The sequence below is a fragment of the Amia ocellicauda genome, chromosome 19 (assembly GCF_036373705.1).
Source record: "Amia ocellicauda isolate fAmiCal2 chromosome 19, fAmiCal2.hap1, whole genome shotgun sequence".
In the NCBI taxonomy this organism is placed as follows: Eukaryota; Metazoa; Chordata; class Actinopteri; order Amiiformes; family Amiidae; genus Amia; species Amia ocellicauda.
In genome coordinates, this window is record NC_089868.1 from 2049169 (window position 1) to 2061797 (window position 12629).

General features: G+C 41.2%; 2 non-coding genes across 2 annotated transcripts; both read right to left on the minus strand.

Moving 5' to 3' along the window:
• Positions 1–9520: 9520 nt before the first annotated feature.
• On the minus strand, positions 9521–9592 carry trnag-ucc (transfer RNA glycine (anticodon UCC)). Its single transcript has one exon. It is a non-coding gene; the product is annotated as a tRNA-Gly (tRNA).
• A 2323-nt stretch (positions 9593–11915) lies between these two features.
• trnaw-cca (transfer RNA tryptophan (anticodon CCA)) lies at positions 11916–11987 on the minus strand. The gene has a single exon. It is a non-coding gene; the product is annotated as a tRNA-Trp (tRNA).
• Positions 11988–12629: the final 642 nt, after the last annotated feature.

Here is a 12629-nt window from a genome sequence, read left to right on the forward strand (position 1 = left end):
TGTCAACCCTGACTGACGGCGACCCCTGAGGTTGTTGGTTGCCTGTATTTGTTCCGCCCGACAATGCGGCGGGCTGAATCTGGATTGTTGAATTACCCCCAGAAGGCTGTGGCCTGAGTAGATGTTGGGGGGTCTCCAAGACCACCGTGGGGGATCCTCTCGGTGATCTCTCCGGGGAAGATGTTTGATCCCACTTAGACGGGGTAATTGTCCTCAATAGCTCATCCACAGAATGACTATCCCAAGAGTCTTGGGAAGAATAAAAATATACATTACATTTACATCTTTAAACGGCGACAGAAATCAAACTTAAAACAACATGTCCAGGACCTTCAAAACCTTTAGCTTTTTTAGACCTTTGAAAATAGGCTTAGACATTCACTACAACGCCTTATTATTTACAGACAATATATTTATTAGGACTTGATAATAAATGTAAAACAGAGAAGCCTCTGTAAATAAACTGTTTCTTAAATGTAATATTGTTAATAAAACACTTTTTATACACACACACACCACATTTCATTTTTAAACGAACCTTCCAAGTGTAAACGCTTCCTGATCCCGGGACTTCCTGTTTCACAAACGTTTTCACGATCTGTTTAAATATTAAATACAATGAACACCTTCAAGCCTTTTCCTACAGCCACTTTAAAACAGAAGTATAATTGCGGGAGATAAGCCAAACAACTTACTAAAACCTTTCGGACAGCTTTACTTCCTAACCAGACGGTCGGGCAATCGGTCATTTCTAAACACATGCCCCAGAAACAAGCCTAGACCTGTCCGGACTTCTAAAGATCTTTCCCAGAACCCCCAAGACCTACAGGAAATGGACACCCCTCGCTTAAATATTAGCCCTCAACGGGCAAACAAAACCCTTTTAAAAACATTAAAGTTTGAAAGATCTTACTTACCTCCAAAGAATAATCGTTTCTTATGTTTTTCAGCTGATTTAGCTTTTTGCACTTCTGTGAAGGTAAGAGACATGTTTAACCTTTAACCACCCCTCTTTATAAAAAGCTTTAACCTCTTACAAGCGGCAGATATATACTCACCGCTATCAGATACAGGGGCTGACGGCCTTTCAGATTCTTGAAAGGTTACGGTTCTCGAAGGTAAAACGAAACAATCCCTCGATGTGGAAGGCCTTTCGTTGTCTCGAACCACGTTTCTTAATACTGTTAGAAAGGATATTTTTTTAAATTAACAAAACGGGCCTCAAACATCTTACCGAAACGTTATACAAACAAACAGGGGTTTAGTTCTTACCCGGTCGGCAGACAGCCTGTCTAGGGACAACCACTTCTCTTGGTTGATCCTCGGAGACATTAATCACAGGCCTTTCGATAGTTTCTGTGTAATTAAAGAGACCGCCATTAATATATATTAAAACGTTTTCATAACTCTAATGAGCCGCTTCAAAACACAACCACACACCCATACATAAGAACCCTTGAGCGCAAACACAAAAATCTTACCGTCGTTGTTCCAGATGATCTCCTCAGCGTTGGGAATTAACTCCTGTTGACTGGCTGAAAAATAATTTTACAGAACTTAAAACAGATGTTATAACCTTATTTACAATACATGCCCACGCTCTGAGTCAATGAAAATAATCTGAAGACTTACCTAAAAACTCGTTTAAATCGAAGTCGTTGATGTTGTTTCCGGACATTGTTGATCTTTAGGCTTAAATCGAAAGGTCAGTATGAGTCTGTCGAGCTGAAGACCAGACCTTCATACTTATACTGATGGCCGGATGCCGGATCTGCTTGTAAGGCATTGTTCTGGGCTGGCCTTTGTGCCGTCCTGTTATCAATTAACATATCAAAACCAACCAATAAAATGACCCTGCATCAATTTCAAATAGAAACCAAGATGGCGACGATCTCTCTCCTCTCTACTCTAAACTTTTATTAGAACCTTTTGGTCTCTCAAAAAAACATTTTTAAGCATCAAGACCTATAGTCAATAAACACTAAGAATATTTCAGGCCTTTATACGCGCTAAAAAACAACCTGAGCCAAGAAAATAACTATAAAGATCTAAAATAAGTAGCGCTTTTACAGTGATTTTTTTTTTTTTTTTTTTTTTTTAATAGCGATGCTTTGTTTGGTATTAAACAAGTCACAAACTACTCAGAACAGCATTTATCCCCACAAAAGAGATATTTGGGTTTATTTTACAAAGCTTATAAATTATATAGTTTAAAAGTATTCTGAATGTTTTGAGACCACACGCCATGCCTACGTTTGTCTGAGCCCACCCCCGTCCCCCGTGGTGTGAGTGATTTAGCCTTGAGTGTTGTGATCTATTTAGCATTGAGTGATCAGTTGTTTTTATTTTTTAAATGATTCCTTATCATCAGGGATTGAGCCTGCTAAAATACCTTAAAAACATATCCTTATCTTAAGTCTAACTCTTATGAGCTTTAAGACCCTAGAATGTATTTAAGTAAAACGAATGAACACATTATGTGTGAGATAAAATATAACCACAGCTTTTATTTTTTTTATTTTTTATTTATTTTTTTATATACAAATACAATTAACCTATACCCACAAACACCCACACACACACACACCCTCTTTTTTTTAATTTTATTTTTAATTAAATTTGAGGGGAGAGACAGAGCCATATACATTGGGGTTAACATAAGTACCCTATGCAAAACAGGCATTGTTAGGACCTGTGACCATTACAGACAACAGAACTTGTTGATCTTATAAAATGATTGGGCGAGAGAGAGAGATATAGAGACAGACAGAGACAGAGCCAGTGTGAATATGATAAACGCACTATTCAAAATGGCATTGTTAAGACCTGGGACCATTACAGACAACAGAACTTGTTGATCTTATAAAATGCTTGGGCGAGAGAGACAGAGAGAGAGAGACAGACAGAGACAGAGACAGAGACAGTGTGAATATGATAAACGCACTATTCAAAATGGCATTGTTAAGACCTGGGCCCCTTACATGTATATTTAAAAAAGACCCCCAACCGCTACAGGAAGAGCCGACCCATTCACACTCTACAGTTGACCAACAAGAACAACAAGAACAACCGGTTATGGGGGGCCTTGTTGTTCAGGGTTTTAGGGGTGTACACTTTCTGGCGGATATGACGTAGGAATAATTAAGGAAATAACTCTAAAATCACACCCCCCAATTATGACGTAGGAATATTAATAAGCTTAGGGCATACGTCATAACAAAATAGGCCGCGCCCAAAAAAACCTACTATCTACTCACATCAGTCATTCCGCCCTGGGCCGGCCCTGACCAATTTGATGCCCTAGGCAAGATTTTAGCTGGTCCCCTTGCATCGCAGCCAATTCCACCACCGATCATTGTGTTCATACACTTACACAGAAACTGCATAGCTTCATGTCTTAGATTTTCTTTATGTTTGAAACAAGAAAAAAACACACAAAATAAAAACAGTATGCAAGAAACAAGTGACAAAACGAATTATGAATACAATATAAATAAGTATTGCACGAAAAAACTATATTACCGACACCATAGTGCAAGATGCATAATGTAGCAGTGTTCTACAGCCTTACCGCCTTGCCTTTCTTGCAGCAAACAAGTGACATAAAACGAATTATAAATAAGTGGATGTTTCCTGCAGCACACTTGAAAGAAAAGGTATATTTCTCAGAATTATGTTATAGGTAATGGAGGTTGATGAAAGAGTTAAATAGCTGATCGATCAAAAGGTGTGATCGTTGTGGGGCATCGGTAAGAATGCACAATTCTCATTCATTCCAAACAGTGTCTCTTTACTGCATCACTAGCAATGGTATTTTGGTATTTGTTTTGTGTGTTTTTTATTGCTTTTTGTTTTGTTTTATTAATTCACTTTAAACCTCTTATATTATCACATTATTCCCATTAAAATCACGTTTGTTTACTTTGAATGTCCCGCCCCACTTCACGGAAATGCACGAGTTTTATTTACGATTGATTGATTTAAATATACACATGGCTAATCACGCATTCATGAGAGTACCCGCTTATTCGCCAGGTTCTACGAAATTCAATAATTGACCATGAGGAGCACCTGTTAGGCTGGAGATAAAATGCTCCCGGGGTGGAGCTGGGGGGGACGGGATTGCAGAGCAACGGGAACGAAACGTGGAGCCAAAGGCGAACGAAGGACTTGATGGACAAGTAACGGAAAGGGCTAAGAGACCCAGAGGAGAGCTGAGGCGACCTCTGCAACGCTAGCGAGAGTATCCAGAGAAGGGATAGCGTACAGGCTTTTTGAACTACAGTAGTGTTTCAAAGGATAACAACAAACAACCTGTTTTTTTTTTTTTTTTTACTCGGCCATTGTTTTCTTGGACTGTACATGGACATTGTAATTTCTTTGTATTGCCAAACCCGGACCAGAGCAGAAGCTGAATTTTTGTCGGAGCCCCTCATTAATTTGTACTAGGACACGTGGACTATTGCCTGCCCCATTCCAGCTCCTGGTGCTGCCGGAGGAGACCAACAGAACCCTCCACGAATGCATTTTTTAGTTTGAACTTTTGTCTTTTTAACATAAAGAGGAAGTCTGATGGATTTTATATTAGAGATTTGTAATCCAGTTAATTGTATACCTGTCTTGTGTGGTCTGTGGTGTGCTCCTGGCTTGAGATTCCCCAATTTAAATAACCTAAATCGAAGGGAGAATTGAGAGGTAGTAAATGCAAAATGGGCATATTTGGGCAATCGACAACCTCCCAATGGGTCCTAGCGGCTGTAGACAACCGCTAGGTGGTGTAGTCGTGCTTCCATAAGTTTTACCCCCCAGTGGTACTGTATAACTTCCACTCTGTGACACATCCTAGATTTTAATAGCGACAAGATGTGAAGTCATAGTGAAGAGCTTGGGAAGGTGCGGTCACGCCTGCTTCATCAATGACGGGAGCTTTGGGGAGACGGGAGGCAGTCACATTACCTTCCTGAGAGCAGTAACTGCCGAACCAACACACATTACTTGTGTGTGCCAAATACTTCTGTTTTATTAGTACCTAATTTTTCAGCACCAGTATTTAACTTTGCAGATTGTTGGAAAAAAACTGTACAGGTATTCCCTGCTAACACACAACATTGCCAATAACATTGTAGCAATATCATTTATATTGCTACAGCATTGAGGCAATGTGCTAGCAGGGTTGTTGTACTTTGGAATCGGTTCATGCTTCACGATTGGTTAATTGCCTATTTTTTTTTTGCCTTCATAAACAATTCGTGGATCGACTTTGCTCCCTTTTTCTTGGGATTGTGCGTCTTGTAGGCAGTCCATAGGTTGTCCCTATATTAATTTATTCATGAAATTCCAACTGAAATAGCGACAGTTCTACAGCTATTTCAAACCGGAAGTTTGAATCGCTCCTGATTCAGGAAAAAGTTCTTCATTTACACCGTCTCGTTCTGTCCGTCCCTCCCCTCCTCAGCCTTGGATCTCTTCTGTTCTCCGCTCGACCTGATCCAGTCTGCGCACCACTGAGCACAAGTGGAAGAGATCCAAACTCCCAACGACCCTCGCACTCTACCACTCTCTACTGCCCACATTCCCCTCCTCGCTCACCTCAGTCTTACTTCCAGTCATTCTTTGAATCCACTGTCCACAACCCCTGCAAGCTTTACTCCACCTTCTCTCTCATCTCCCCCCTCCTCCCTCATCTCATCTCACCTCATCATTTTGCCTCATTCTTCTACAAGATCACAGAAATCCACAAGCTCTTCAACAGTCTCCTCTCCACTCCCACCCTGCCCAAGTCTCCCACCGATCAAGCTTCCATTTCTTCATTCTCTCCTCTCTCAGACTCTGAACTTTCCTCTCTCCTCCTAGGTCACAAACCCATAATATGTCCCCTGGACCCTCTCTCTACTCGCCTCCTGCAAGCGTCTGCTCCATTTCAACTCCCCTTCTTCACCTCCCTCCTCAACTCCTCACTCCTCTCTGGCTGTTTCCCCTCTTGCATTTAAACAAGCTGCGGTCATCCCACTCCTCAAGAAACCTACCCTTGACCCCACCTCTCCTCAGAGGCACCTGTCTCTGCCCTGTCGCCCTACTCCCCTTCCTCTCAAAGACCCTCGAGCGTGCGGTCCACTGTCAGCTCTCTGCATTCCTTTCCCATCTCTCACTTCTTGATCCTCTGCAATCCGCCTTCCAAACACCGCTCACACCACTGAGACTGCTGTCCTGGCAGTCACTGACTCCCTCAACTGTGCTCGGGCAGCCTCCCTCTCCTCAATCCTCATCCTCCTTGGTCTCTCTGCAACATTTGACACCGTCGATCACTCCATCCTCCTCTCCTGCCTCGCTGACCTTGGAATCTCTGGGACTGCTCTCACTTGCTTCTCCTCCTACCTCAACGACCGGACCTATCAAGTGGCGAGCTTCCTCATCCACCCCTCAACCTCTCCTCACAGGCATAACCCCCGGGTTTAGCTATCCTCCCGATGGGTCACACTTCGGTAACTACCTTTTTTACTTTCATGGGGCCCTGAAATCCTCGCTGCGCCCCTGGTCATGAAAGCTGTAATGTCTGGTATCAAAATACATTACTGGCTTTCGGCTTACACACGTCATTTCAACCCACTTGCTCAAGCAGACCGAGTAAACGTTTACTCGAGGTATACGGTCACACAGAAGGAGCATCCCAAGAACACCAGTAAATGGCGTAGAAATTTTGAAAACATGCACAATTTTCCACGATCTAAGCCCACAGTTTACATGCAAAATCTAATGTCTGAGATGATGGTATCCATGTAACATTCCCGAAATGGACGCATTTTAAAAGTGCAAGGTAACGGTCTGGTCCATTTATTGTGGGTTTCAAGGTAAAGTACATTGCTGATGGACGTTTCATGGATAATGCGGATCAGTGGTTTCCTTTATCATTATGCTCTCTAAATTGTTGTGGGTCTGTTGTACACTGTTCAGTACTGTACATCGTGTTTTAATCCTAACTTGATAAAACACTTCGATTCATGGCTTTGTAGCCCCACCAGTGACGTAAAAAACCACTCGGTAAGATCATTAAAACAAAGTATTAAACAAGGCGCAATGCACAAGACAGTCCTTTGCCCTGTGCAGTGCTGCGGGTAAACAACTCGTCTCTAGTGCAATAAACTAAGACCATGTAAACCCGAGAGGGAGAGGGGCATTTAATCTGTGACTCGAGCATATTGTCTCCAGTGAGGTCAATACATGCGTCAGGGATATGTATGCTAAATGTAATGTAAATATGATGGATATAATGTATATTGTGGTGGAGTTTATAAAGATAATGTCAGGGGAACTTTAGTGATGTTCTGTGTTTTCTAAATTCCAAGCAGTGGGACTTTAAGTCATAACTTTGTGAGGAATTTACATGTCTTTATAAATTATATATCATTATAAAGTAATAATCCAGCTCACTTTGCTAGCTAGCCTACTGCCAGTTGCCATCCAAATGATGATAATGATCAGCTAGTAGTTAAGTACTGCAGTAGTTTGCCAGTTGTCAGCTAATGATTTTTCATAGTATTGTATTATTTAAATTCAGTTTCTTGTGCACTATAGTATTTTCAGTATTGAGTATTTTTGGTGTGGATGTTATTTTACCTAAACAGTTTATTAGTTATTGCTCTGATTTCAATATGCATAGTGCACTATTTACATTTGTATTGATTATTACATCAATTTCTTCAACAAGTACAGTGAATGTTAAAGTGCAATACATGTTCTGTGATGTGCATTATTTAATTGTTTGTGTTTATTTTAGTTTTAACTAAACATTCTCTATACGCCATAAACATGGGCACCACTAAAATGTTTTTCATCGAGAGGGGGGATGGTTCTGGGGCTACTATCAAATCTCGCATATGGCCCCCAAATGGCTAGGGCCGGCTCTGGACATCACACATTACATAGGATGGGACTGACGTTGGATGGGACTTTTCGTGACTTAAATCAAGTAACAAGTTACTAGTACACACATAGCCTCTAAGTGTACTGAGTAATGATACTCTCTCTTTCGTTCATTCGTTCCTTAGTATAATTACCTTTAGTAGTAGTAGTACTGGCCACTACTCGGAAGGCAGCGATGCGCACCAATAGATCACGAAAGCTTTCTCATAGTTTTGTGTTTTAGATAATGGTTCAATACGGACTCAATCCCCTTTCATGGACATGGCAGGGAACTTGCAGTTAGAACTAAGGAGTCTAATAAGACTTGGTGGTACGCAGAACTGAAGTGCCAAGTGACAGGCTATTACTTTCATTGCACATCGCATTGTCTTCTCGCAGGGAGCGAATTGGGGAAATGTTGGATTCACGGCATCATGTAGAAAGACTGAATGGTTTAGTTACAGAAAAAGATAAAAAAGATAGTGACCTTTCTTACTAGCTGAACTAACCTGCATAAAATTAAGAAGATACAGACATTTTCATGCAATTATTTCAAGTTACAGTCTGCTGCTCAGACACAGTTTGGCGCACAGATGCAACTATCATCAACTCAATTATAAACATATATCTAGACAGACAGAGAGACAGACATGGACTACATATCGTGCACATAGTATGAAATCATGCTGGTATATGTAGGCTTGTAGATGATTGTTAAGAGGCCTATTTGGAAACATACGAAATGAGATATTACCATAATGAAGTCATGATACATGAAGGAAATGTTTTTCATGTTGGCAAAAGTACCCTGTCAAAATGAAAATGAATGAGAGAATACTAAAACAAAGGGCTCGTCCGGGATTTGAACCCTTTGAATCATACCCCTAGACCAACGAGCCACATAGCACAGGTTTCTGTGAAAACTAGTTAACATCGGTGCCACGTAGAGAGTTGTGCGCTCCTCTATTTGAACACTTCCTTCTTCAAACATTGCATGAGTGTCTGACTGCCGCCATCTAGTGGTGCTGACTGACCGATGGCTCGGGTATCTTGGATGTTGTTAAATGACATAACTGTCCGCCCAAGACACTGATGACCAAGGGTCATAGTTTTCCCCTGTAATAATAACAACAATAGTAATTGGAGTGAATGGAAGTGGCATTTCTATTTCTCCTTACTTTAGCCGTCATCGTCGCCAACATTGTTGTTGGTGAGCATGGAGAGGAGTGTATTAGCTTTTAAAGTATATTCAAGCAATGAACACGTCAAATAAATGTAATACCGAATACTTTTGCACGCAAGTGCACATGTATGTTACAGCGCTTCTGGGAGCACGGCCCACGTGAAGCAAGAGGGCGCAGTAAAGGTCTGCGAGTCAAGTGTGATGTGGGTATCCTGCAGCAGGGAGAGGAACCTTTGTTTTTCTACAGACGAAACTGGTGCTGTGGGATACTAGTGTAAGGCCATTTATTCGTCATCTGTTCATGCGCAACGGTTCACCAGAAGTGTGTTAGTGAAAACAGCGGTAAGTGCAGGCTTAGTAGGGTCGCAATAGCTTGAATGGTGTCGAACTCCCCCGAAGCATCACAAATGTGATGGCGGAAGCCTAGAAAGAAAACGTTGCGTTGGCCGGGAATCGAACCCGGGTCAACTGCTTGGAAGGCAGCTATGCTCACCACTATACCACCAACGCCCAAAAAGTCTCTCATTCCATGACTTTTGATGCATTTCAGATCATTCATCTGACTAGATACATGCGAATAATCACAGCCTACAGTGTAAAGCTTCTGATTACAGACAGGGCGTGTTGAGTGTGCTAAGTAACTTGCTAAATTCACTAACAAACAGTCGCTGCTCTTACTACAAAACAGGTGCAAGATATATAATTCTTAGCTAAACAAACCACGTAAACAATCAATGTAACTCTTAACTAAACTAGGAAACGCGAGAGAAAAAGGCGATACTTAGCTGCGGCGACTTGAGCGACTTCTCAGCTGGCTTGCCCGAGTGTCCAGATGCATATGTGGAAATACTTCTATACAAACCATGAACATAGATTCTCGATAGATGAATACTGTTTATTTAAAGGTCAGTTTTTATTTAGCGCATAGTTTATTGAATTTACCCACCAAGGTGGAACACGGACAATGATGTATTTGATTGACAGTGTAACTTGGACTGTTGGAGTAACTTGGACACCCATTGGAATGGAAAAACAAACTCGAGAAAAAAGTGTGTGTGTGTGTGTGTGTGTGTGTGTGTGTGTGTGTGTGTCACCTGCTGGTAGTGATGCATTTACATAACCTACAGACTATTTGGGCTGATTGTTCCTGGTGTATTAATGAAACTTTTCAAAGCGGTGGCTTACGTAGATGACATCACAGTCATTGTTAAGAATGGCAAGGATGTACCTTACCTTAAATGACTGTCAGAAATGAATTGAGTTTCTTCAGTGGTTAATGGCTTTTACTGGGGGAACTAGGTAGAAAGCAAGCCACTGTCTCTAGCCACATTTTGGACAAATGGACAAAACTAGATGGATTTAAAAATAGACGGATAGACAGTCGGATGGCGTCTGTCTACAATATTTTAAATGATAATAGTATATGTAGTATATGCATGTGCATTATAAACTAATCTTTACATAAAAGGGGTAATACCATAATAAAATGCTGATGAGAGGAGAAGAGATCTTATTCACTGGCCAAATACATGATTTCGACAATTGTCGTACATCTTGACGGCACTTAGCTTTACTTTTCACAATGTATGACTGCACTTACTGTACTTAACTGTATACATTGGAAGTTGTAAAATGTATTATCTTGAATTGCTTTGTTTAATGTAAATTTGAATTTGTAATGTTTGATGCCTTGTACTTAACTGTATTCTTGCACTTATGTTGCAAGTCGCCCTGCATAAGGGCGTCTGCCAAGAAATAAAAATAATAATAATGTGTTTTATACAATGAGAAATTAAGAAAACCGTAAAAGAAAGGCATTTTAAACCAGGACCTCTCGCACTCTAAGAGAGAATCATATCTCGAACAAACTTACATTAGTGACATCTTTACACTAGTGCCACGTAGAAAGCGGTGCGCTCCAACAACTGGAAACTTTCTCAGTCTCAAGTTCAAGCACCTTGTGTGTGACTGCCATCTAATGTTGCTGACTAATAGCACTATTGGACTAGAGGAGCTGGGGCTGGCAGAAATTCAGCCAGGCTTTTCTACAGGCGCAAACTCAGCTGATGCTGTGTAGGCTACTCCGTGTACGTCAATGAAAGTCTAGTGACTTCAATATACACACCCCGATGCACCCAAAGAGTGATTGTCAAAGTATGAGTGACTCGCTCCACTAGCAGCACCGACCTGCATCTCTCTGTGACACCCGGCGCCTCCGTCTGGATAAGCTGCTGGTAATGCCGAGCACGGCAGCAGATCTTGTACAGTGGAACCCTAATAATATTCCTAATAATATGGCAACATCCTGGGGGGTCGGTGTGCCGCGCCACAGTGCAGCGACCTTAGCGCATCACTAAAAGGCACCTTAGCGAGGCCTCGGAATCGCTCAAACATGAACCGAGAAATGAACATTGAATCCCATCTACTATTATTACCTAGTAGTGTTGATGTTATCTAAAGTATTTCTATACGTTTTTATTAGTGTATGAATTGTGTCGACCAGGGATCAGAAAGTGAGACAGTATAGGGTAGGCGGTAATCGAAAGCACAAGAAATACATAAAAGGGAGCTATACAGCAGGTGAATAAAACACGGATTGTGACAGTCCACTGTTAATAGCCTATAACAAGGCAGATTAAAATATAACAAACGATACGGATTCTTAAAATCAAATATAATTTCAACGTGCAGGAGACCAGACTGACTTTTATGCATCCCCTCGGGTGTAGATGCATGTTACTTAGACTAACAACGTTTGCATTCTAGGATATTAATAACACTCTCCAGAGCAGGAATTATTGAGTGATATTACAGGGAATGTTGAGTAAAAGACTGACCCCGACGTGATTTGAACACACAACCTTCTGATCTGGAGTCAGACGCGCTACCGTTGCGCCACGAGGTCCTTAAACTTCAGTTAACACAGGACGTCAAGGAAAAATATTGGGAACTATGGTGATGTTTTGCTAGTGACCATTAGGTTAATGAATGGGCAACTGAAGCATTGACGTGATGAAGAAGTTAAACAGAATGCTAAAGAGATAGTGACAGTGAGCATGACACAGAACACATGGCATGACGTGAATACCAAGTTAAACTTAAAGCAGAAATTACAGAAAGAAAGAAAAAAAAGAAAACCGGACACTGCACATATGTTTGGTCTTTCCTATATCTTTAATATGATATCTCAGTAGTTTAAATTTGATACAGAAATTATTCTGGAATCCCATGAAATGGAAAATACAGTGAATATAAAACTATATTTGCTGTATTTATAACAAATATATTCCGCTTATACACTCACCTAAAGGATTATTAGGAACACCATACTAATACCCCCTTTCGCCTTCAGAACTGCCTTAATTCTACGTGGCATTGATTCAACAAGGTGCTGAAAGCATTCTTTAGAAATGTTGGCCCATATTGATAGGATAGCATCTTGCAGTTGATCGAGATTTGTGGGATGCACATCCAGGGCACGAAGCTCCCGTTCCACCACATCCCAAAGATGCTCTATTGGGTTGAGATGTGGTGACTGTGGGGGCCA